This window comes from Mustela lutreola, chromosome 1, assembly GCF_030435805.1.
Source record: "Mustela lutreola isolate mMusLut2 chromosome 1, mMusLut2.pri, whole genome shotgun sequence".
Lineage (NCBI taxonomy): Eukaryota > Metazoa > Chordata > Mammalia > Carnivora > Mustelidae > Mustela > Mustela lutreola.
The window spans coordinates 181,293,734-181,321,177 of record NC_081290.1 but is presented as its reverse complement, the minus strand read 5'-3'; the positions used below and the strand labels follow the sequence as shown (position 1 = coordinate 181,321,177).

Below are 27,444 nucleotides of genomic sequence, written 5' to 3'. Positions count from 1 at the left end.
TCTGCACTTCCAATATGTATACTGGCTGAATTGCACTTGAAATCCGGAACTCTGGTCAAGGGTTCTGGACTGAACAGTTATGGGGCTCTTGTTCAGAAATCTGTCCTTCCTAACTTCTGGCACTTGCCTAACAGGCATAGTGACTCAGAGGAAGGCAACACATTTCAGCCCTGGCCATCTCATCATAGAGGAAACTGAGGGAACCAAGGGAACACAGGATGTTGGGAAATGATAAAAGCATTATCCAGGGAAACGAGGAGGAGAAGGCTACCTGTTTAGAGAATTTCTTTCTTAAATCTAGTCAAGCTTACCCAAATCCCACCCAGTACCCTCTTTATTTTTCCCAAGCGTTCCAAAACAATAGAAATATCTGATTGAAAGGCTATGAGGAGGTGATATAAATAATACATGAAGTGAACACAGTTAAGAATGGCAGGCGAAAGGCTGGAACATGAATATTCAAAGCCTCAAAGACCAAGTCCCAAACTCGGAAGGATCTTCAGAATTTGGAATAGTCACTCAACAACTGTGTACTTGCACACTTGCTGTTTGTTGAGCATTGCTATAGAAGAAGAATGTAATCTGAAACACGGCATGACAGAAGAGACTATGATTCAGCATTTTAACCTTAATAAGGCTTTCAACAAAATGAAATTCCTCCTAAAACTACCTTACACAAAATTCATTATTCTTCCTAAATTGCTTACTGACTCGCTTACTTAATATATGACTATCTCACAAAGCTCTGAAAGATACTGAGAATGCGACAATTTCATAATACCCTATTAAATAATGGTGCTTCCTATTATTGATCATCTTTATTTCTCATCCTCTTCTTTCCAGAGGAAAGTTACATCAAATAGGATATTAAACAAAGTACAAATTCCAGTTTGCCATTCTTGTCACAATAATGAACACTTTAATCTACAATGAGTCACAAGACCCCGATTTGATTGTCCTACTGGCAGCTGGCAGTGTGTCCTTGGGCAATTTACTAACTCTGGGAGTTTGCTTCCTCATCTGTATAATCTAAACACTGTCATCTACCATTCAATGTTGCTCTGAGGATCAAATGAGAAAGTAAGAGAAGTCGTCTGCGATAATGTTTACCATCATTAATAGCAGAACTGTACAAATAACAAAAAGACATTTCAGCAGTTTGGTGGTCTCATCCTTTTGAGGTATCCCTCTGCTTTCTCCAAACATTAATTTTAACATGGACAATAATATGCAATAGATTTAAATCTCCTTAGGAAGCAGTGTATTCATAATTTAAAAAAAACATAAAATTATACACAAAAGAGAAGAGAACTGAAATTATCAATGTCAGAATGTTAGCAAAGGTAGCTCAAGAATAAATAAAAGTACTACTTTGTAAACCAAGTAGTAAACAGTTTGATGAATGGAACATTATTCAACAATGACAAGGACTGATACAGGGGTGAATTTCAAATGCACCTTGCCAAGCAAAAGAGAATGGACCCCATAGGCTATCTACTGAGAGATTCAATTTATATTAAAATCTGGGGGGAAAAAAACAACAGAAAACAGATAAGTGGTTGCCAGATGTTTAGGAGAAGGTGGCAAGAAAGAATTTCTTGGGATTATGATGTGCCTATATTGCTTAACTTTGATGGTTGCAGAAGCACGCCTCCATGTATTTGTCAAAATCCGTAAGTGAATACCACAAATAATATTTTAATGATCTTTAAAGATGTTCACAATGAATCAGTAAATTATGAAGACCATACTAATAAAAAAATATGTATAGAGGAAACTTTGGGTGGTAGGCATGGATTACAGAATTTTTCCTTTTACTACCAATCAAGAAGGGTCTTACAATAAGTAAGTAATATTTTTGAAGTCAAAGAGATAAAATACTGTTTTTTAAGATTCTAGAGAGGTCTATAAGGACTCTCTAATATGACAACAGTGGGCTTTCAATTGGAAGTTCTTAACTGAAGGCATAAAACTACTGAAACAACATCAAAAAATTCTTAGTATTCACATATATATATTTTGGAAGAAGAGTCATATCTTTTAAGATTCCATGAGCCACCAACCATCCCTGAATCCTGTTCCTGGTCAAGAACTAATGCTTGGTACTACTATATTTCTTGGGGCTACACTGATATTAAGAACACAGACTTCATATTAGAGAGTTCGGAGTTTTGTGGTTTTTTTTTTTTTTTTTTTTTTTTTTTTTAGATTTTATTTATTTATTTGACAGAGAGAAATCACAAGTAGATGGAGAGGCAAGCAGAGAGAGAGAGAGAGGGAAGCAGGCTCCCTGCCGAGCAGAGAGCCCGATGCGGGACTCGATCCTAGGACGCTGAGATCATGACCTGAGCTGAAGGCAGCGGTTCAACCCACTGAGCCACCCAGGCGCCCCAAGAGAGTTCGGAGTTTTTAAGAGGGTCATTCACTCTCAAAAGCCCTGAATATGAATTAGGTTTCAACTGCCAAATGGTACATGCCAGTCTCATAAGAATTGTTTCAGGCTGCTGCTAAGCAGAAAAACACTGAAGTCATAAACTCCCCATTGTTAAGGGCGAGAATTTCTAACAGCAATTCATAAAACAGTCACAGAGTGAGTGGGATCAGGTACCCCTCTGTCACATGACTATCTTTGCAATCTTTGGCCAAACTTTTAATTTCTCTGGGAAAAAAGGGAAATTGTAACCACCAGTTAGACTCTAGCTTTAGAGCAACTGAACATGGACAGGATGGGTTTCAGTCACATGCATATTTACTTTTACCACATTCCTTGCAGTTTGTTCTACCAATTCATTTCTCCAAGGGTCACTCCAAGCACAACCTCAACTTCTCTCAGCGAGCTAGTGGAAAACTACTCTCAGTGGGGACTAAAACTGGTTCGTGTTTGGTGAAAATTAAATAACAATTTAAAATTAGAAATAAATTGAATGAATTCAAGTTCTGACAAATGCATATGAATGAATCCAGTAGGACACGAAAATTCACTCACCATGAACATACAAAAAGCCAAAAATGCTAAACAGTGTGTGAAACATCCCCTACAAATATAAAAGTTACAAACCATGATGGTATATCTTCTAGGGAAACAGGTAATTCTGATATCACTGAACAAACATTCCCATCCTAAACCAACTTCTGTTAGCATCGTGTACAGCGGGGCCTCAGTTGCCTCTGCTAAGACCACCCTGCTCTCAGAGTCAGCCTTCTTATAAAAGCAGATCACTTCCAGTGGTCTAGTTTTAAATAAATTGTCCATTAAAGAAAACACAATAAATATGTTTTTGCAATAAAAATGTTTTATAAATAATAATGCAATAATTATATAATTATTACAAATAAATAAAATAAATAAGTTATAATTATTATAAATAAATAAAAATGAAATAAAAATGTTTTCTTCCTCATTTTCTCTCGCTCTCTCCTGCCAGTATTTTAAACACCAATGATTGATTCAAGGGGAAGGGAGGGGAGGAGAGATAAAAGACATTACTTTGGAAATAGGTGGTTCTCAAAGTTAATAATAGAGTTAGCAAATAATTCCAGTCCTAGGTATAAACCCAAGAGAAATGGAAATACGTTTCCACACAAGAACTTACACACAAACAAATCCTGTATGTAGCGGTATTATTCATAATAGCCAAAAAGTCTGCACAACCCAAATTTTCTAACAAATGATAAATGGATAAATAAATGTAGGATATCCATACAATGAAATGTCACTCATTAATGAAAGAAATGAAGTGCAGTAGCCTTCAGCCACGGTTTCAGTTCCCTGCAGCAAACCATGGGCTGGAAGTAGATGATCTCCTTCTGACACACTGTCAGTCCACAAAGCCTAGTGCTGTGTCACAATGCCTACATCATTCCTTTCACTGCATTTCATCACATAGGCATTCCGTGAACTCACATCATCACAAGAATAAGGGTGAGTCCAGTGTAATAAGCCTTAACTTCTACCATAATATAATGTTGGAAATGTTCTATTTTATTGTTAGTAATATTTTATTGTGACTATTTATAAATTAAGCTTGATCACAGGTATGTATAAGAAAAAATAGTATATGTAGGGTTTGGTACTATCCACAGTTGCAGGCATCCATGGGTGGTCTTGGAACATACTGCCAGTGGATAAGGGAGAACACCACTGTGTGTGTGTGTGTGTGTGTGTGAACATATATATGTATATATATATACATATGTGTGTGTGTGTGTGTGTGTGTGTCCCTCCATTACTGACCCTATTAATCTAGAGACACTTTAGGAGCAGCAACCTTTGTATTTCTCTTTGTAACACTCAAAGCCCCTTATCAGGAGCACTCTGCACACAGTGAGCACTGAGAAAATATTTGTTACAAAAATATAATGTAGAAGTTAACTGTGGTCCTAGATTCCTGAACCAAGTAAGACAACCAATATATCTTTCCCCTTAGGATTTGTATTAGAAAACATTCAGAGGCTTTAAATTTCAGCTTCTATATTTGTAGACAACTCTTCGTCATAGTCTTTCCAAGGTTAAAACTGTAAGCAATATATATGTCCCTACATAGACCTCATGAAATATTTTACCCTATTTTTTCAATTTTGTGAATATTCTGGGGTTGTGTTGAAATATATCTAAAATACTTTAAAAAGTACATCCCTTTCCTCTGAATAAATGAGAAGATCATAGCCATATGCTGCAGTCTTAAATATTTTATTTGCTAATAAAATTCTCTATAAGGAATTTCTCTTCTACGGTCTTTATCTGAATTATAAACAAGGAGAAAGGTAGGCTAGTCAGCACAAATAACTGAAAAGCACAAATACAGGTAATTCTAATACAAAGGAAGAAATGATACATGTCCTGCAGGAGAATCTATAATTGAAATGGTACAGAAGCTCAGCCAACAAATGGAAGGCCTGCTCTGGCACTAGGAGGGGATAGTGGTGGTGGCAGATGTTAAGGAAAGTTTTATGAAGAGCGTCGTTTATGTTATGCTCAGGCTAAATAAGAAATGGAACATGAAAGAAGGACATGAAGAAGGCCACTTCAGGTAACATCAGCAAAGACAAGGCCATCAACTGTGTAGGCACATAAAAGGTCAGTCCTAGAAAAGTAACTAAAACAAGGTACTTCCCCACTGTCCTCCAAGCAGATGCAGCCCCTTGACAGAGTGCACGGCCTGGGAAGCAGAAGACCACTTTTAGCTCCCGCTGAACCCCCTCAGCCAGGCATTCTTCCCGACAATAAACAACCAAATGCGAGAGGAAGGAATTGGGCTTGTGTGGGAAGAACGTACAGGGGCAGTGGTGGTGGTGGTGACCGGGCAACTTCTGTAAAATCTTGGGTCCTCCACGCTCACTGTATGCCCTGATTATACCAAACCTTTACTATCTGGGGATTAATATGGTATTAATAGTTAAGTAATCATAATGAGGAAATAAATACCAAGTGCCTTATACCAAGCTTAGCCAATGCAGGCACTCAATAAATGACACAAAGTAGTTGTTTTGGCAGAAGGGAAGCAGAGGAATGTAAATTATTCTAGGAAGGTGGACAGACCTGGGATCCGGGGCTAATGTATCTTTGGACTAATAAGGGAGTTAAAACATCTGTATTAGGTAGCTATGTTTTAGCCAGGTAAAGTTTAGGATTACAAAATAATTCTCAGTATTATTGTCTTCATGTTGAAGCAAAACTGCCCAAGTACTTCATTTTATTCTAATATTAAATTACCAATTTGCATTTTCTTTTGTGAAATAATGATAATGATGGTTGTGTGCTTTTACATGTGCCCAATGGAAAAGTAACCAATGGTGACAATGCTATGATATCCCTCATTTTCTTTTTAAATTTTTATTATTTGTATATATTTTATTATATTGTATTTTTATTATATTATTTTACTATTTTTTTTAAAGAGGGGGAGAGAAAAAAGGGTGGGGGAGAGGAAGAGAGTATCTGAAGCAAGCTCCATACCCAGTGCAGAGCCCAACATGGGGCTCAATCCCATGACCCTGAGATCATGACCTGAGCCAAAATCAAGGGCTGGATGGTTAACTGAGTGAGCCACCCAGGCTCCCTTCCCTTATTCTCTATTGGTTTTGAAATGCAAAAGTTTGGGAATCAGTATACTCAATATACTCCTGAGATCTCTGCAACTGGTTCTATAACTACCTAAGGGTCATAAATTTTAGCCCAAGATTACAAACAAATAATGTAACAGATGCCTACAGGAAAAGTCAAATAATTTGTAACCTAACACAGAGGAGGAAAGAAAATAATAAAGGTAGTTCCAGAATAACTGGAGAGAAAGGATTAATAGAGACCAGTTCATCTGTGAGGTTCAGAAACTTAACCAGAGGCCAGTGAAAAGTGAGAACAAAAGAGAGGTTATTAAGGACGTACCCAAAGACAGCAGCTTACAGCTAAAGTTCAGAACATTGTATTCAAGAACATTTGGGAACACCGGAATTTTGGGTGGACTGCTTACAGACAGTATGATTTAAAAAAACAAACAAAAGGAAAGACAAAAACCGCTAAAAATGCCCACAATTAAGTATAATTATTCCTACAGAGCCAGTCCTCACACTTTATGTCACGTATCAGAGTGTGAGGCGTTGTGCTTCCTCTACAAAACACCCATAATTATTTTACTGTTGATGAGGTCATCACTCTTTGGCACTGGGATGGGTTTATATGGAACAACTGCCATGACTGTGTTCGCTTGAATGCTCATGAGGGCAAGTTTCTGATTTTCCCACCGAATATGTGACTGATACAGGCACTGGGTGACCTCACTCTGTGACTCTTATCTCTCTCGTGCAGCAAGTAGCGTGTTTTTCAGTTCACTTCCCAGGGACTCTCCTCAACTTTCTATTGGTCAGCACTGCTTTCACACTGTTCATGTTACAGTTGTGAGGGAAGGTGAATTGTGTGCAGGAATGAGAACTGAACAGCGAAACTCTGACAGGCCCGTGTACATGGAGAACCCCTGTCCTAGAGCTGTAGTCCATGGTCTACTAGGAAACCAAGATGGGTTGTAAACTCATTAAAAAACACAAGATCTCTCTGCTATTCTTTAATGGAATGATTAATAATTCCCTGTAGTTTTATTGTTTTTTTCATATAGCTCTACAGGTTATTTACTGGGAAACTATGTAGCCAAATTACTAGGGATTAGTAAAATCTGGTATTCAAAAATTAAGGGTCACTTGGTTATCACAGATTTATCCCTCTTAGTTTGAGTAAAATTTTCAATTATTATTTTTCTTCAATTATGAAACCTAGTTTCTTTAGTATTGTCATTATCAACTGAGTTTGTTCATTAATTATACAGAGGTGATATATGTTTGCGCATTTTCGGGTTTTCCTCAATTTTCTTGTACAGTGAAATGTTACTGGTGATATTCCATCTGTGAGAATATGCAGTATTTAAACAACTTGCCATCTACCATCAGTACAGGGCAATAAAGTTGCTATGGTATTTTTAGGTTTACATGGCATACAACTCATATGCAAGCTCATATACTGTGCCCCATTACTGACACTAGTTTATGAATACCTTAGTATTTCTATTCTGCATTTTTGCATTCTGTATGCATATTGTAATGTGATGCTGTTATATGTATGGTTATACTTAAAAAAAAAAAAAAACTTCCTGAAAACAAAAAATACTATTGGAACTTTTCATTATTTTGATCTTCTCCAGTTCTTTATTATCACAGGTCACTACAGGTAGGGCAATGGTTAGGATGAGAACAAAACACACTGGAATCACTGCCTTTAGGCATCAGAATGGCAAGTTAAAGATTAGAAGGATCTCAAAGAGATATTTGGACCTCCATGTTCACTACAGCATCATTCACAATAGCCAAGAGGTAGAACCAACACAGATGTCCATTAACAGATCAATACATCAAAAAAATGTGGTATAAACATACAATGGAATACAATTCAGGCTTAATAACTTAGGAAGGACATTCTGACACATGCTACAACACAAATTAACCTTGAGGACATTATGCTAAATGAAAAAAGTCAGTCACAAAGGCAAATACTAAAGGAGTCCACTTATATGCATCAAACTCTTCTGAGTCTTCAAGTCAGAAAATTGAACAGTGGATGCCAGGAGATGGGAGAAGGGGGAAAAGAAGTCATTGTCCAGTGGGTATCCTACTGCAGTTTAGCAAATGAAAGAGTCGTACAGATCAGTTCCTGACAATGTGTAGTCAGTCAACACTACTGTACACTTAAAAATGGCTAAAATCATAGATTTTGTACTGTGTATTTTATCACAATTAAAAAAAGGTTATTAGGGCGCCTGGGTGACCCAGTCAATTGAACGTCTGTCTCTTGATTTTGGCTCAGGTCATGCATGACCTCAGGGTCATTGGATCATGTCCTATGGCAGGCTCCGTACTCAATAGGGAGTCTGCTCAAAATTCTCTTTTCCTCATCCTCTGCCCCCCTAAAATAAACAAATCTTTTTTTAAAAAGATTATTAGCTAATATTCTCAACTTTATAGATTACAAATAAGTACAAGCAAATACATGCTGGCGTATTGAGTTGAAGCAAATTCCCTAAAATCATAAAACAAGTTAATGGCAGAATTAAGCCTAGATCTTTCGTTTTTATCTTCCAGTTGAGGCCAGACAATGCCACTCTCATATAAAAATTACATGTCTACAAAGTATTTGGAAAGAGGTAGGCACTCAATAAAATTCTTTCCTTCCCAGCAGAAAGGCAACTGAGATAAGACATCAAGATGGACTTCTTGTTCTGAAAGGACTTGAACTCCTGAGTAGGCCTCAGTTATAGAACCAGTATGATATCAAAACAGAATTCAGTGACACTTGTGATAAAGACCAGGTATGATAATTCCTTTATTAATAAACTGTAGATTGGGCTTTCTACCTCAGTATCAGACAACTTCCAACTCTGAAACCTGCACAGGTTAGTATTTTAGGACAAGAGACACATGGCTAGACAGATACCAATGCATACATTTATCATCACTCACAAGAACACATCACAAAAAAATGGGCCTAAACCAATTCCTTCCCAAATGGGGCCCAGAGGGAGAAGAGTTAAAAAACATGCATTGGCAAGAAAAAATGTGAGGGACTACTGCCCTAGAAATCACTAGCTCCAGATACCAGGATGGGGCTGCAGGGATTCTTAATTCTGGCTCACTAGTATCTTTGTTCATTTGTTTCACCTTTTAAGAGTACAGGTGGTCAGGCTAGAACTCTTCAAAATGCATCAACAACCAGCAAGAACTGCTTTATAACACTTCTTCTTAGCAGCGGCTATCTTATGTATATGATCTGAAATTAGGAAAAGCTCTCAAAGAGATATTTGTACACAGCAGAATATAATCACAGCAAAATGGATCTCTTACTGAAGTCCTTTTCAATTAACCTGCCTCTTCAAGGTTTGACTCATTTCCTCGGAACTCTCACTAGGGTGGCAGAATGTATACAAACTTTCCAGAACTGCTCAGTAAGTGGAGGACTGCTCCAAGGAGGAAGTTGATAAAACTTTCTTTTTGGCACTAACCGTTTACTACAAACCACAAAAGAAGAAAAAAACAACTTGGAATTCTGGGCAGCAGGCTGATAACTTTTGTTTTATCTGGAAAAGCTTTACTGAATTTTCCAAAAGAAAGACAGCTGGATAACAAGCCCTGTGCATGTATAGTATCTGAGCATTTTCACTTAAAATGGGACTTAGATGTTTCCTTAGCTATTTCCTCTGTATTATTCAGAACTACTGGATTTTGGATTAAAATGCTAATCTTTTTTGACATATGCCTGAGATATATTCCTGTGCTATAAAAATATTATTAAGCTGAATTATTATTTCCTTCTTATAAAAAGTAATCTGTTAGGACATAAACTGTGATAATTTTATAAGATGGATGTTAAAATCAATATTAATGTCTGATTAAAATATAGAAAGATAATTCCTTTATGTCTGAAAGCTAAATTACAGTCCAGCTGCTACATAACATAACATAACATGTAACAAAAAGAAAAATAGTGAATCCTTAATATCCAGTAAGAAATAACATTCTGATTTGGGGAAAAACTCATTTAATAAGAGACTAAAGCAAAGTGTTTTGATCTCCGGAGTTTACAATCCAAAAAGAACATACAAAACTTCAATATATCACAACGGGGTTCAAAAAAACAAAAAACAGATTTCAGTATAACACATATTCATATTCTGGAAAAGGTTTCTGAAGAGTATTACACCAGCTTCAGAAAACTCTTATACCTTATAAAATGGTGAATTTTATTGTTCAAGCATTTCGAAGAGCAGTCCCTCTATGCATTCTTTCTAATTAGCCAACTCAAAGTTGTTTCTATTAATCAAAGCAGATATTCCTAACCTCGGTAGAGTTAAATTACAAACTACCTAAAATTCCATCTTTTTCTTATTTTGAAATCCCCAAGATAGTCGTGATCCAAAACAGGACACACCATAAATGCCAACTACAAATTCGATATTGTAAAACGTTTCTAGATAGGTGGAAATTTTCACAGAAAAAGGAAGGAGGGAAGAAGGAAAGTATGGAAGGAAGGGAGGGAAAAAGAAGAGAAGGAAGGGAGGGAGGGAAGAAGGAAGGAAGGAAGGAAAGAACTCAATAATCTTTATAGTAAATGAAGAGTCTATTCTTCAAATGTAAAGGAATTCCAAATTGCCCCCAAGTTCCCTTAATATTTCATGTGAAGTATTTAATTGAAAAGTCACACAGTTGTCCTTTACTAGAAGTTTTAATTTTTTTTAAGTAGTGAAGCATTCTATAAAGGAATACTAATACTAAAGAGTATGCCTAAATGAGGAAAATACCATTTTCTAAGGCATTCTGCGTCTTGAATTCTCTTAACTTCGTTACCTCCCCCATGACAATTTGCCAACATAAAGAATTAAATTTTTATTTACAAAAATTAACAAGCCAGTTCTAAGATAAACCATGAAAATATTTTATTAAATCTGCTTCACTATTCATTTTAGGCCTCTATTTTCAAGTACAGCTGAAATAAATTACAAATTAAAATTAGAAAACTCATGATCTGCAGCACATAGTAAGCAATGGCTTAGAATCATGAACAGAGGCTGATAAAACTCATCTTAAATTATACAAATACATCTTAAATTCTACAAAAGAATCTCCATCTGAAGTGTATGTATGTATAAGAAGATTAAAAATCTCTTACTATCAATTTCCTGCATCTTTATCATCTTCACCTTAAAAACAGTTAAGAATGAATTAAGATACTTCAGCTTTACTATAACCTAATTCTCACTATCCCTGCTGGATAGAAAACATCTCAGCACCAACCTATTACCTCCTGTGTGACAACATGACATGTGCAGTCAAGGTATATTATTCCCATGATCTCATTTACATGCTTTCCTTTTTTTACTGAGACATCAATTCACTAATCCAGGATTTTAATATCCAAATTCAATTTCCATAAAATTCACCTGTGCAGTGAAATCCATTCAAGAACTGAAATTCCCTATTCTCTCTGGTAACAGTTTGTCACAGTCATTTGTAAGTGAGTTTGAACAGAGATTCAATTAAGATAATCAATTTTCCATTCAGCAAGACAAAAGCAAAGAAAATGTTTTGTTTACACAGGAGAAACATATTTTGAGGAGATGAATACCTGGAAATCACAGTTTAACTCATCCAGTGCATAAATTTGCATGAAATTTCTTATATTCTATTACTTTCTCTGTTTGGAAAAAAATAGGTAATCTTGCATATCAAGCTCTTTAATATTCTATTTAGCAATCAATACTGCCCTGATACAGGACTGACAAACAGCAATTTCTGTGTATCATTCAGGTACTAGGCTAAGATTTCAGCCACCTACCCATGTATAATTATTTAGAGATAAGGACTTGAGACACAATCCCCTAGTGACCATGTATTTGAAAGACAATTTATTTTGTGCAGTTTACCAGAAGAATAAGGTAAGTAAATAAGCTACTAACAGAAAAATGATAAAATAAATGTTCCAGTGCATTTTCCTAAAGGTTTGGGGAATATGAATAGAAAAACCAATATAATTATTTAAAGGTTAAAATTTATAGGTTAAAAAAAATGTAGAATATAAATATTGGTCTAATGAGCAAATCAACAAATGGATGGAAATGTGTTAGAATTTCACATTTTATAGATAAGAAAACAGAATTAAAGAATTTAGATATAGTCAGTGGTAGAGACACAAGACAAATCTTTGGATTTTAATACAAAATTAATGAAAAAAATTTTCCACAAAAGACAATTTAATCAAGCATCTCTTCGCCAATAGAGAACTACCAAGTCAGTGATGTTAATAATATTCAAATCAGTATAAATCCTCACCAATCACTGTATCAGAGAGGTCCTGTATGAATTTATGTAACTCTCACGTGCACATCATCTTTTCCTTTCTTTCTTTAGCAAGTATTTAGTAATCATCTACTATATGCCAGTTTAGTGGATGAAAGATATTTATATAGTAAATTACTTTATTAGTGTGTAGATATACATACAAAAGGAATCTAAGAGGACCATAAAGCCTTCACAGAAGAGATCTGCCCTGAGGATGAGTTAGAATTCACAGGGCAAACAGAAAGAGAGACGGGCAGGTAAAACAGCCACTTTCAGGGCAATGAAGGACGGGAGAATAGTGAGATCCTGGCCTAATAAAGTATGCAAGGGCTAGCTTGAGAAGGGCCTGTTCAGCAAATCTGGAATAAATTCACAGATTATATTAATTATATGTTCATAATAAATTCATAAAGTATGAGCCCAAAGTTATCAGCCTTGTAAAACTAAGGACTTCTTTGATCATAAAAAAAGAACTGGGGGCTAGTATCCAAGATCTATAAAGAACTTACCAACTCCACAGCCAAAAAACAATCCATCAAGAAATGGGCAGAAGACATCATCAGACACTTCTCCAAAGAAGACATACAAATGGCCAACAGACATAGGAAAAAATGCTCCTCATCACTTGCCATCAAGGAAATACAAATCAAAACCACGATGAGATACCATCTTATGCCAGTCAGAAAGGCTAAAATTAACAAGACAGGGAACAAATGTTGGTGAGGATGTGGAGAAAGGGGAACCCTCTCACACTGTTGGTGGGAATGCAAGCTGGTAGAGCCACTCTGGAAAACAGTATGGAGGTTCCTCAAGAAGTTAAAAATAGAGCTACTGCACAACCCAGCAATTGCACTACTGGGTATTTGCCCCGAAGATATGGATGTAGTGAAAAGAAGGGGCATGTGCACCCCAATGTTCATAGCAGCAATGTTCACAATAGCCAAACTGTGGAAGGAGTGGAGATGTCCTTCAACAGATGAATGGATAAAGATGTGGTTCATATATACAATGGAATATTACTCAGCCATAAGAAAGAATGAATACCTATCCTTTACACCGACATGGATGGAACTGGAGGGGATTATGCTAAGTGAAATAAGTCAAGCATAGAATGACAATTATCCTAAGGTTTCACTCATATGTGGAATATAAAAAACTGGAGCAGAGGATAATAGGGGAAGGGAGTGAAAAGTGAATGAGCAGCAATCAGAGAGGGAGACAAACTATGAGAGATTCTGGACTCCAGGAAACAAACTGATGGTTGTGGAAAGGGAGGTGGAGGCGGGGGTGGGGAGAAGGGGTAACTGGGCGATGGACATTAAGGAGAGCATGTGATGTGATGAGCACTGGGTGTTATATGCAACTAATCAATCACTGAACACTACATCAAGACCTAATGATATACTACTATATATTGGCTAATTGAATTGGAATTTTTTAAAAATCTGGTTTTGAACTAAAAAAATTTTTTTCAATTAATTAAAAGAAAAGAAAATTGGGTAGCTCCCTCCATTCTCATCTCTCCCCAAACGATAGTCACTGTGCTTTTGTCATCTTTGAGACCACATATAGTAACAAAACTTACATGAATTGATATCTATCTTCTTTATAAATGTGCTATATGTATAAATATACAAGAGTATATTATACAAGATGCCCAACTGACTGAGCCACCCAGGCACCCTTAGCCTAAAATATAATTTTGACCACATAAAAGATGAGTGATGAAAAGCTCCCACTACTGCAGTGAGTGTCATTGCTATAGGAGTCAAACTGCAAGTACCGAAAAGGCTTGAACTGAAATGGAAGACCTCGGGGAAGGTGGGTAATGGATTTGAGATGAGCTCTGAATAATGCACAGTATGTGGAAAGATGGTGAGCAAACGCACATATACACATGTGCGCACAAGTGCTAGCAAACATAGCATAGTGAGAGAAGCTGAGACCAGAGCATATGCACACTGGAGGGGACAGAGCAGTGACATACAGCAGTGCAGAACTCAACTTTAACCTCCATTACAGCAGATGTGGCCGGTACATCTGAATTTTTCCCCCCAGTCTCAACCTTCTGCTCTTTCCTTCTGTATTTCCATAGCTCTGCCATCACTTCTAAACATATCTACCCATCATTTCACTGTAAGTGTTCTCCTGGGATCCCTCCATCCTCTGTGGAATGGAATTCAGTGTAATAAGTAAGTAAACAATCTGTGGTGGGAAGGTAGGTGGAGGTCAGCTTATGGAGGACCCAGGATGGTGAAGAAAAGATTCCTCAAGAAATTTAAAAAAATAGAGCTTCCCTCTGACCCTGCAATTGCACTACTGGGTATTTCTTTTACCCCAAAGATACAGATATCGTGAAAAGAAGGGCCATCTGTACCCCAATGTTTATAGCAGCAATGGCCGGGGTCGCCAAACTATGGAAAGAACCAAGATGCCCTTCAACGGATGAATGGATAAGGAAGATGTGGTCCATATACACTATGGAGTATTATGCCTCCATCAGAAAGGATGAATACCCAACTTTTGTAGCAACATGGACGGGACTGGAAGAGATTATGCTGAGTGAAATAAGTCAAGCAGAGAGAGTCAATTATCATATGGTTTCACTTATGTGTGGAGCATAACAAATATCACGGAGGACAAGGGGTATTAGAGAGGAGAAGGGACTTGGAGTAAATTGGAAGGGGAGGTGAATCATGAGAGACTATGGACTCTGAAAAACAATCTGAGGGGTTTGAAGTGGCGGGGGGGTGGGAGGTTGGGGTACCAGGTGGTGGGTATTATAGAGGGCACGGATTGCATGGAGCACTGGGTGTGGTTAAAAAAATAATGAATACTGTTTTTCTGAAAATAAATAAATTGAAAAATTTTTTTTTTAAAATTAAAAAAAAAGAATAGTTTCATAAACAAGGTTTATACAGGTTCTTAGGCAAGGTAGTGGCATTAAAAAAAAAGTGGCATTTAAAACATTCATTTATAGCAGTAAAGCCAATAAAAAATTTTTAATTAAAAAAAAAAGTGGGAATTGGTGAGGTTATGTCCCGCACCACCGGAGCCAAGGGGACAAGGAGAGATACCAAGAACGAAGACACAGCTCTGGAACAGGGGAGGGCATTTGCAACATATTGTCTGTGGATCCTACACAGGCTCCAGCTATCACCCCCAACAAGCTACCAGGAGGCAGAAGGCAAAGTCTCTCTAGGCTGCAGTTCGGGATCAATTCTTTCTGAACTGATGGCTTGTTCCCAGGGATGTTCTCTTCTAAGCACAGAATGGGGAGGGGGGCTACCATACTAAGTCATTATTCTTTTCTCATTCTGACAGATTACCGATGATGATTACCTACAGATAGTTCTATCACATTGTATTTTCCCTTGCAGAAGACACAGCAAATTTACCAAATACTCAGAACAGTGAAATTCTCAAGGAGGGACTTTGTCTAAGGCAGTCCTACATTTACTCCTTCACAAATAGCTAACATCTACTGGTCTGTTCTGTAATCTGATCCCATGCCAAGTTTCACATATTTTTCTCTTTCAGAAGAGATTCAATAATTAGAATCTACCCTTTTTGAAATCTCTATTACAAAGAAATATAATTGCTACTCCTTAACCTATTTATTTTGAAAATGTCTATTTATTAAAGACTCAGTAATGTTACAGATTGGACTTTACTTTATAGTGTTTGTGTGTCGTCAGAACAACCACTTCTATCAATGATGTGGCTATTCAAGCCAAACCCTAGATATTCCCTCCTTCTCATGTTTTTCGTTCTTAGTTTTGGTTCTGCTGAAATTATGAATTTGTTCTTTAAATCTGGTTTACGTGTTTCATAGCAACAGTAAATAATAAAATAAAATAACAAACACTAAGAACACAGAGTTGATTCCTATTACTATAAATAAACTCTTCAAAGTGTCTTTGTATTGGGCTATAATTCGCTATTCTAGTGTGGTTACAGAATTTAGCATCTTTTCCATGGTCAGCTGTGTTCTGGCTTTAAGTTTTATAAGCTAAAAGTACTTCAAGGTCATAAATAACCTAAAACCTCCATGATTCAACACAACTAACTACACTCTTCAATTATGTAAAAATTGAGGTTCAGTGAACTCTTTGGTGAAAGAAGCAATTTGTGTTATGGGGTCATACAGATTTAGCTCGATCTCCTGTCATTTTGACATCTACAAATTATGTAATCATCATAAAAGCTGAGCAAGATAACCTGGAAACACAGAGAAAGGCTCGATTATTAAGAAAAAATCTAAATTAGAATTCTAATTAGAATTAGAATTCTAATTAGAATCTAATCATTAGAATTCTAATGACTGTACAATCAGTATAACAGCATGTTTCCTACGTTGACTCTTCTTACACTATTCTGTTTTGGGGGCCTTTATTTCTATTTTATAGGCAAGGCAAATAAGAGTCAGAGGTCCTAAGGCCATGATACTGGTGAAGAGCAGGCTTTGGACTGCAATCCGGTCTTCTAACTGCAAGTTCTGTGTTCTTACTACAACCACAGTACTTTGGTCTTGCAGAAAACCAGATTTCAACCACAGAGAGGAACACCAAGAGAAGCTACCAAGTCAACTTCAAAATAATTTTTAAATGGGAGGTGGATTTTGATAAATCTTGTCAGATATATTAACATCTGTGTCCCATTTCTTGTCTACAACCAGTACAACATGTCCAATTTCCCTGGTAAAATGCTTTGGTTTATGTGAGCTTTATCCAATTACAAAAGTAAACCAATTGCACAGCATAAACCCTAGTCAACACGACAGCTGTAGTCTTCCAGGAATTTCTGTGTGAGGACTGCACTCATACAGAAGGTACACAGAAATAGTCAAGACACAGTAATGGTAGCAACTACCTTCGACTATAGGAAGCAAAATGGTATATGAACTTTAAAACCAGAAGGCAGTATCTTCTACCTACTAAGACCATCACTGGGTTTTTGTATAATAATAATAATAATAATAAGTTTAATGGACCTTGGGCCAACATAACTATAATGCTAAGAGAGTGGTGCCCTATATATATATTGAATATGGAAGTATTTTAAGATAATTTGAAGCCATGCATGATGTCTGCAGGTATGTTATCAATAAAATCACATTAGAGTTTGATAGTATTGTCTTCCTGTATTTGAATCTAATTTGACAGTCCCTACAGATAGATAATTTTTACAGTTCAGTGCTTATAATATAAATGGTTTGGTATCTTTATTTTCATTCTAATCATTATTCCTCTGCTGAAAAGACTTGTTTATGAAGTGACTGACAGGGCTATTAAAATCTATGAGTCATCTAATCTTAAAAATAAGGCTTATAAGCATTAAAAACACTACCTCAGGGGCGCCAGGGTGGCGCAGTGGGTTAAAGCCTCTGCCTTTGGCTCAGGTCATAATCTCAGGGTCCTGGGATCGAGCCCTGCATAGGGCTCTCTGCTGAGCAGGGAGCCTGCTTCCCCCTCTCTCTGCCTGCCTCTCTGCTTACTTGTGATCTTTCTCTTTCTGTCAAATAAAATAAAAATTGTTTAAAAAAAAAAAAAACACACTACCTCAAATAAAGCAATATCTATTTCCACTGATTGAAACAGTTAAAAAAAAAAGTAATTTAGTAACGGGAGGGTAGATCTTTCATTTATTTCTAAGTACTGTCTTTGGCAGACTATGATTTTCAGGTTATTTCAGTATGAGTTTATTCTGTGTATCAAGAAAATTCACTAGTTATCTACTTTGAGAGTAACAAACTTACTGTACTACCAAGAGCTCTTCTTAGGTGAGAAAAATCAATGATAAAACTAAAAAAAAAAAAAAAAAAATTAGAACAACCCTTGCCCAACAACTAAATCACTACATAGAAACAAATATGAGGAAAAAATACCTCTAAGATTTTAAGAAATGGTTTGACCTTTTTCTATTTTGGAAATAAGCACTCAATGCTAAAGATCAATTAGTTCTTTGGTAATTAACAGCCTTGATTTTTGTATTGGTTAAAGCAATATATTACATGATACCTACAAGGCCTGTGTATAATATGGTAGTATTTCCATGCAGAGGCTTAAAATGGCAAAAAAAAAGAAATTAACCTTCCACTTCTCTGTGAATATAAAACTTTGCTAAAGTTTATTTCCAAAACTGAAACACATGTAAGTAACTAGTCAGTTACTCCATTTCTAATGGTTCCATGCTATAGAGTATTTTCCAACAGTTACCTACAACTATTCCTCCCTCATCTGTGGTTCTGTATTCCAGAGTGACCTGTGGTCCCAGAAGCGGATGATCCTCCTCCCAATGAGTTGTCAGGTCAGTCACAGCTTAGCGCTACCTCAGTGCCTACATCATTCACCTCATGTTATCTTATCATGTATGCATTTTATCATCTTATATCAACACAGAAGCGTGAGTCCGGTACAATACGATACTCAGCCTGAAAAAGACAATTTGTTTTAGCCATGATATACCTGAAATGCCTAAAAAGCCACCCAAGCAAAATTAAGTAGGCAATTAATTGTATGACCCAGTAACTCAGGAGAGAGCTGGAGGCTAACCATACAGATTCACGATCATCTGCATAGGATGACAGGATGCTATCTGTGCGCTGAGGAGGGAGGACATCATCTGGGGATGAGTAAAGCCAGAGCAGGGGTCCAAAGACTGAGTCCAGAAGCCTTCTAACAACTAGAAGTGCAGAAGTAGAAGAGAAGTTAGCAATAGAGATGGAGAGGTTCCCAGGGAGATTTTCAGACCTGGGTACTCTGAAAATTCAGTAAAGAAAAGTTTCAAGAAGGAAAGAATGAACCACTGGGTCGGGTGATAGGAGGTCCAGTAAAATGAGGACTGGAAACTGGCTGCTTGACAACAGGGAAGTTGCTGGGGAGAGAAAATGAAACATTTGGGTGAAGTGGTTGTATAGCATCCCAAGAAACCAGCCTGAAGAGATGAGGGACGAGGAAGTGGTTAAAGAAGCAGAGAAAATTCTGTGGAGTTTTACTATCAAGGGAAATTGATAAATGTGACAAAACTAAGGGAGAATACAGAATCTCGGAAGGGTTTTTACCCTGCTTCTGATGAGAGATATAATATGACTGCCCGCTTCTAAGAATGATCTGGTAGGGCAACCTGGGTAGCCCAGTCAGTTAAGCCATCTAACTCTTGATTTTGGATCAAGTTACGCTCTTATGGTGGTGAGACTGAGCCCTGCATTGGGCTCCACACTGGGCATAGAGCCTACTTAGGATTCTTTCTTCTTCTGCCTCTCTCCCGCCCCACTCATGCTCCCTTAAAAAAAAAAAAAAAAGAAAGGAAGAAGAAGAAGAAGAAGAAGAAGAAGAAGAAGAAGAAGAAGAAGAAGAAAGAAGAAAGAAGAAAGAAGAAAGAAGAAAGAAGAAGGAAGAAAGAAGAAAGAAGAAGGAAGAAGGAAGAAGGAAGAAGGAGAAGAAGATCTGGCAAAGAGGTAGAAGTTGGTGTTACTAAAGAGACATAGGGAAATTCAAGAGTAAAGCTCCCGAGTAGAAGGGAAAGGATGGGACCCAGCATCCAAGTAAAGAGGCAGGCCTTGGATAAAAGCTGCAACAATCTATTCATGGTAACAGATGGAAAGGCACAGGCACAGGAAGGAATATTATATAATATAATCTCTACAATTACTAATATTTTCTCAGGAGTAATCTTTACTGACTTTATTCTTCTTTGTCCCCTCAAACCTTTCACAGCTATCATTGTCAGTGCAGTCTTCTGAAGCAGGAACAGCCAGGAAGTGGGTTCTAGGTTTGGTTCTGCCAGCTCACCACCTCAACAGCACCTGCTGAATCTCCCTTCTCATTTGTATTACACTCACTTGCCCGACCTTCTTTCTAGAGTGTTGTGAATGTAAGTACAGAGTATTTTAAAGTTATTTAGAAACAGTGGTAAGTGTCAGAAGTATACACAGTGATACAGCATGAGGTGTAAAAGATTTACATAGGAATACTGAAGCAGCTGATATGGGCAGTATCTTGAGATTCTGAACATTAACATAGATACTACTGTATTAGAAAGTCACAGTATCATAAACAGCATAAAATGGGAGGTGGTGAACTAAAGTGGTCAAATCATGAGTTTCAGAGGCAGGGAGTGGATAGGTCATCTTGATTACATTTTACCTTTTTTTTTTTAAAGAGTTTATTTATTTATTTCATTTTTTTAAAAAAGATTTTATTTATTTATTTGACAGAGAGATCACAAGTAGACAGAGAGGCAGGCAGAGAGAGAGGGGAAGCAGGCTCCCTGAACCCAGCAGGATCCCAGAACCCTGGGATCATGACCTGAGCTGAAGGCAGAGGCTTAACCCACTGAGCCACCCAGGTGCCCCTCATTTACTTATTTTAGAGAAAGAGGACACGTGAGCAGGTGGAGGAGCACACACTTGAGGGAGAGGGACAAGCAGACTCCACAATGAACGAGAAGCCCATTGTGGGGCTTGATCTCGTGACTCTGAGATCACCACCTGAGCTAAAATCAAAGAGTTGGATGCTTAACTGACTGAGCCACCCAGGTGTCTTCTAGTTTATCTTTAAATGGGGCAGGGTGATAGCAGAATCTATCTCAGCAGGTGGTACATATGTGCAGGTACGCAAGATTGCTAACAATTATAATTATTACCAAAAACAAATTAGTTTAACCTCCTTCTAGCACAGAGGACGTCACAGAATTGGGTGGTGGGAATCCTCCCTACGGTCACAGTCACAGCCCACTAATACACATTGGTATTCACTCTTCCAGACTGCACCTCTTATAATAAAGCCTCAATGTCGTATGATTTGCATATATTCCTACAGAGATGAAAAACTACAAAAGCATTTGCACTGTATCATCCCCACCCCAGTCTATGTATTCCCTGAAAGTAAAGAAGAAAATGGTATGTACTGTATATGAAAGGATATTCCATTACAGACTGGTCTGAACACCAAAAAAATCTATTAATTGCCTTGTGAATAATAATTATTAATGTCACTGTGAAAATAAAGACTTTCAGTATGATTACTGCTCTTATGAGCCATATGGGTAAAAAGGTATCTTCAGTTTTGTATACCAACCAAACATAATTAGCAACCTACTGAGTGAGCTACAACTCAAGCTTTTTTCCCCCCTTTTTTATTAAGTTTTTAATTTTAATTACAGTATAGTTAACATACTAAAACTCAAGTTTTAATAGAAACTAGTACAATGTGTTCTTAAATAGAAAGCATGTCAGAAAAGAAGAAAAAGGAAGGAAAGAAAGAAGGACAGATGGAAGGAAGGAAGGAAGGAAGGAAGGAAGATAAATATCCGCCCATGCTCTTTTAAAATGAATGTTTAAGGATCATTATTTTAATAGGTAGGAGCAAAAAAGAAAAATGAATGCAAAGCAATGACTGAATCATCGAAGTTTACATAGGAGAGCAACATTTTAAAAATAAATGAAGAAATGCTGAAGACCCAGAGATTTTAAATTATTTGTTCAAGGTCATATCACTGGCTCAGAACAAGCAACAAGCATAGTGTCCTAATTCCAGTCTACTGTTCCAAATCCTTTATTAGAATACCTCTGTACCACATTAACTAAATCTCATTCTCTTCAATTTCCTAAAATACTAAGAGAAATGGAAACCAAAGTTAACAGAGACACAGGAAACTTCAAAATCTGGCCTCCCACCCATCAATGAAAAGCAACAAATTCTACACTCTAACTACATAATGTCTTGGGAGCATGTTTCAAACTGCCTTTTACCTACACAATTGAGGGTTCACTGCTTACATTATGGATGTCAACATGAAACTGTAATGAGGTTTTAGAATGTATGCCTCCCAAGGTGGAACTACACATAAGCTCCTTGCTTCATCCTGATTCCCACCGACCACTAGGTGCTTGCCCTAATAGCTGCCTCCAATCCTGGATGAGATGCGAAATTACAACATGAATGGAACACCATGACATCAGAATGGTTGAGACTCCTCTTTTAAAATTAGCACACTTGGGGTGCCTGGGTGGCTCAATGGGTTAAAGCCTCTGCCTTTGGCTTGTGTCATGATCCCAGGGCCCTGGAATTGAGCCCTGCATCTGGCTCTCTGCTCAGCAGGGAGCCTGCTTCCCCTTCTCTCTCTCTGCCTGCCTCTCTGCCTACTTGTGATCTCTGTCTGTCAAATATATAAATAAAGTCTTTAAAAAAAAATAAAATTAGCACACACAAAAATGGAACCATTTCTACCTACTCCCAGATTTTATAGAACAAGAGGGGGCAGAGTTTGAGCATACTCTACTTCATGGAAGATAATAAAGAAAAACAAGAAACTGACTTTAGAGAATTCTTGAGTAATTTGGCCTGATTATTTCATCTAGCTGAGAGAGGATGGGATGCTTTCAGTTCTCTTTCTTCCCCACAAACCATGATTACTTCATAGTTAACAACCCTCATGGTGTTCAGTCCTCTACCAGGAAATAGAATGAATAAAAACAGATTAGTTTTAGATCTGACAATCTGTCCACTTGTTGGTGAGCCTTCTGGTTTGCTCTTCAACGACAATCTATCACAGGATAAAGCAACATTTGGGAGCAGGACAGAGATTTAGTTATCTGACATACATCACTTATTATCACAATGACTACTTTATCTTGGTGAACTGTAAGGGTTAACATTGTTCCAACTATAACCCTGCAGTGAGACAGACACAGGAGAGAAATGTCCCCAGGAGCCTACGTGAGAAAGCAGGAAGCTTTCTGTTTGGGGGCTGCTCTAGACCGCATTTTGTCATAACCTAAGTAAAACCAAAGACAATATAACCTGACCTGTTGCTAGACATAAACAAATATAGAAAGGGCAGAATGATAACCAAATATAAAAAGTTCTAGAATTAGGTAAACCCACATTCAAATACCAACTCTAAGAGGGGTATAAGTTCAGCTAAATGATTTGATCTCTCTGAAGCTATTTCTTCTGACAAACTCATATGGCAACTAGGATGTCGTACATTTGGAAAGAGGATTAAATGGGATGGTGTGGCGAGCCCCTGACCCACAGAGTCTAGTTTCCTTTCTCTATACCTTCCCTCACCATATTTAAAATGGGAGGAGGTATTTGTGAACCATATTCCTTATAGACCAGGAAAGTCTTTGGGAATGAAGTGCAGAATCTGAAATGTTGAGGAAGATGAGTAGTCCTCATATTAGGAAGTGGCGGGGCGGGGCACAAAATAAAGTGAAAATAATCTATGAGGCAGGCAGCTAGATTTCCAAATAGAAGCTCTGATTTTAGTTAATAAGCAAAGAAGAAATATGAAGATTCTTAAACAACAGACTAACACAGTGAGAAAAACATTTTGGTAGGATTAATTGTACAGAACTATGCAAGACTGGTGAAGGGGGTATCACAAGGCTACCCTGAGTTGCACCATTCCAAAAGGCTTCATTTCCATTACACTGTATGAAAACTACAGGCCCCTAGAAAATAATTCTAAAACTTTGGAGTCATTTAGAAAACTTTTGGAGCAGTATGGTTTGATGCAACAGAAATCTTAAGCCGGAGTGGATGGCATGGAAAAGAAGAATGGAAAGGAGATACATTGAATATACTTAAAGAAGAAAGCATGGGATGGTTTTTACCAAACCCTTAGGAGTAAAATTAATGCATGTTCTCAACACCTGAAAGTAAGGCACAGCCTCCTTGTTTCTAACAGGCAGGTGTTAAAAACAATTGTTGGTTGGTGATTCTAACCTGTTTGTACCTCATGGTAAAAGAAAGACAATATTTAAACTAATTGGTCACTGATAAATGACCCTGCCTAACAAGCAGAAACGGAAAGTTGCAGCCAAGAGCTAATTATTAATAGTTCTGGTCTCTGACCAGCATAACCACCTTTCTTCCTTTCCATCAAGCACAGATCTTACCCAGAATATAAACTCTGACTCTGTAACAGCCACAGTAGATTGAAATCTCACATCAGCAGAGAATCTAAAGGGCACTTAGGAAGGAGTCTATTCAACCCGTCCCCAGAAAAGATGCCTGATCCTCTTTCCTTGAAATTCCCAGAGACCCCACAGTTCTTGTGGTAAGCTGAATGCCTTCTCACAACCATTTTTGTCCTGTCCTAAATGAAAACGGAATCTACTATGATCATCTGAAAAATATAATTACATATATATTTTTCTGATGTTTTAAAATTTTCTCAAAGTCTTTTCTCCTCTAGGCGAGACATTCTTAATTCCTTTAACCTTGTTATACAAGGTACATTTTCCCCGATTGTTTTACCTCAAATATCAGGCTTGCCATTATAACCATATTGTGTGAAATCATCTTTAATTCACATGTGAGCTTTCCACATTACCAAACTGATATTGAAAAAAATTTCCACAAAGCCAATCTTTGCATGGAAAGCATTTTTGAAATCTAACAGCCTCTCTCATCTTGTAGGAGAGGAGAAATCCCAGTTAGCTACCAGTTTGACTATTCACAGAGCTTTCTACAGGATAAAAATACTGAACCTTTTTTTGATGCTGTAAAATTTTATGCTCACAATGCAGAGAAAGTGAGAGTTTAAAGAGCACTTCAAAAATGATTAAGGGGAAGTTTTAAATACCGAAACACATGGCTTAGCTCAGAGAAAGCAAAAAGGTGCATTAGAATCTATCTATATAGTGGTACTGATAAAAATAAAGTTGTTGTTGTTTTTTTTTCCAGGTCAAAGAAAACAATGTAAAAATGCTTTAAGCTGCATAAGGAATATTCAAGGTCAATATCAGAAAAGACTCTAAAATAGCATGGTAGAATAAAGCACTCCCCAGAAATATACCACCTGAGAATAGCTTGGATTAAGTGCTTAAAGCATCAGAAGTTATACATCTGTCTGGGCCAGATGACCAGGGCTATCTTTCTAAAATACAAAACAGTTTATGTCACTTTCTTGTTTAAAACTCTACAGTGTTCACTATTAAACACAGCTCAGCTCTGGAGTGTGATGTTACTTTCTTTTCCCAGAATGCCTTTATTTTCCTTGCTCATAACAAAAGCTACAATGTCTTCATTATCCAGCTAAAATGATACTGTCAGTTGAAGGTATCTGCTATTACACTCACTGGATTAAGCTCTAGTAATCTGTTTATACCTTGGGCTTCTACACTAGAGAATGAGCCTCTAGAAAATTAAGATGAGGTCTAATTAATGTTCATATACCCAATGCTTAATGCAACACTGTTATGGATAAAAATAAATTGTGACCCCCGCCCCCTTCATTTCATAAGCCCCAATGCCCAATGTGACTGCATTTGGAGCTAGGGCCCTTAATGAGGTAATTAAGCTTAAATGGGGGTTATAAGGGTAGCACTCTAATCTAATAGGGAAGTGTCCTTATATGAAGAGGATCTCTCTCCCCTAACAGATGAAAGGTCATGGGATGACACAGTGATCAAGCCTGGAAGAGAGGCTTCACCAGAAACCAATGCTTGAGAGCGCCCTGGTCTTATTTATACTTGTAGCTTCCAGAACCACGAGAAAATAAATTTCTGTTGTTCAAGCTACCCAGTCTGTGGTATTTTGTTATAGCAGCTGAGTTGACGAACACAAATGCCAAGAGAGTATTTTCTGAAAAAAACAAACAGGTTTTTTTGCAAAGTCAGTCTTCAGAGGTCCACAAATTAGTAAAATTCCTCCAATTATTTCAACTATTCCCTTCAACATATTTTTTGAACAACATGCCTTAACACTGGAAAAGGATGCAATTACACCCATAATAACCTGGTCTTGATATGTGTAAGCAGAAAAAAAAGAATTTGATATGATGGTGACCTTGAAATAAAAGACATTCTGACAAGGCTAATTTGATGAAGCATGTCAGAATAACCCCATTAGAAGGCAAATTTTTTTTTTTAAATTAATAAGTATTATATGTAGAGATAGTGATGGCTCTTGGTTTATTCTTACCACTTACGCAGGGCTGGCCAGAGCAGTCAGGTTAGGGGCAGGGTGACCGTTTTATTATTGTAACGCAATAACAAAACAGGCAAAGAGTAATGGAGTTTTGCTGGTCTTCCTTGTACTTCAGCACATCCCTGCATCAAGAGCCCAGCCAAATGTTACATAACCATGAATTACTTACTAACTGCTTCTGAAGCCTAGTGCAATTCTTACTCCATGATCTTTCATCAGTAAGAGCAATACAGAAGTTACTATTTCAGGAAGATTGTATTATTTATGAATATGGCTCCTTCTCAGGAATCTGAAAAGGAATCTAAGCTTGGGTATAAACTAAGAGTTATTCATATAAACAGGAAGCTACCTGTTTATTTTTGCAAGAATACAGCAAATTAACTAAACTCAAGGTTCACACGACTTCTAACAAAAAAATTTTTCTACCCTTTATTCCAGCAAGTGCCGACAATGGAACTCTATAGGAGCTGTAATAAAAGTAGAAGTATTTCAGTTCTATTTAGAGGCCAGCCAACTGGGATTTAGAGAAGTAATTTACCCAAGTTCACTGACCTATTAAGTTTCTGAATTGGGATGATAAAAATAAGTCCGTTTGTCGGCAATGCCCAAGTTCTTTATACCAAAACATGGCTTTGGTAACTAACTGACAAAGAAAGGCGTGTGTTTACCCAAACCAGTTCATGCTGGAACAAACCCAAGAAATTTTCAAGATAGAGAAACCCATAACCATACGTCAAATATGAAGACCTCATCAAAAAGAAACAAAATGAAACATTAATGAAAGCTCCATCTTAACACTTAATGGACTACTGTGGGAAAAAAGGAGAATGACTTTCAGGTAATCATAATTTCATTCCCAGAGAAAAACTGAAACGTTGCATTGGAGGAAGAAAGCAAGAAAAGAGAACCAGTATGGCAATCATATTCAGTGAAAAAACAGAAGCTGGCCAAGAGAAAGGGGTAAAAATAAGATACAAAAAACCTTCTGTAGCAGTGGTGTGATATACATCTATATCCACGAAGTAATTTATAGGAAACTGTTGACAGGCAGTCTAAAGTTGACTGAAACAACCAGTTCTTTGTAAGACCATGTTTCAGGGCATCTCAGTTTAGTTGGTTTTTCTTCTGG

At 37.2% G+C, this 27,444-nt stretch overlaps 1 protein-coding gene and 1 long non-coding RNA gene across 3 annotated transcripts in view; one reads left to right on the top strand and one right to left on the bottom strand.

Annotated features, from left to right (window-relative positions):
* The window catches only part of DDX10 (DEAD-box helicase 10), a 277,722-nt gene that overhangs the window by 50,453 nt on the left and 199,825 nt on the right, over positions 1-27,444 (bottom strand). The gene's annotated exons all lie outside the window — the stretch shown is intronic.
* On the top strand, positions 3,894-25,897 carry LOC131835504 (uncharacterized). 2 transcript variants are annotated; one of them, XR_009355208.1, is made up of 7 exons: positions 3,894-3,922; positions 8,720-8,849; positions 18,631-18,681; positions 20,091-20,247; positions 21,139-21,274; positions 25,071-25,121; positions 25,768-25,897. It is a non-coding gene; the product is annotated as an uncharacterized LOC131835504 (long non-coding RNA). The 2 variants fall into 2 exon arrangements; XR_009355210.1 differs by lacking the exon at positions 21,139-21,274.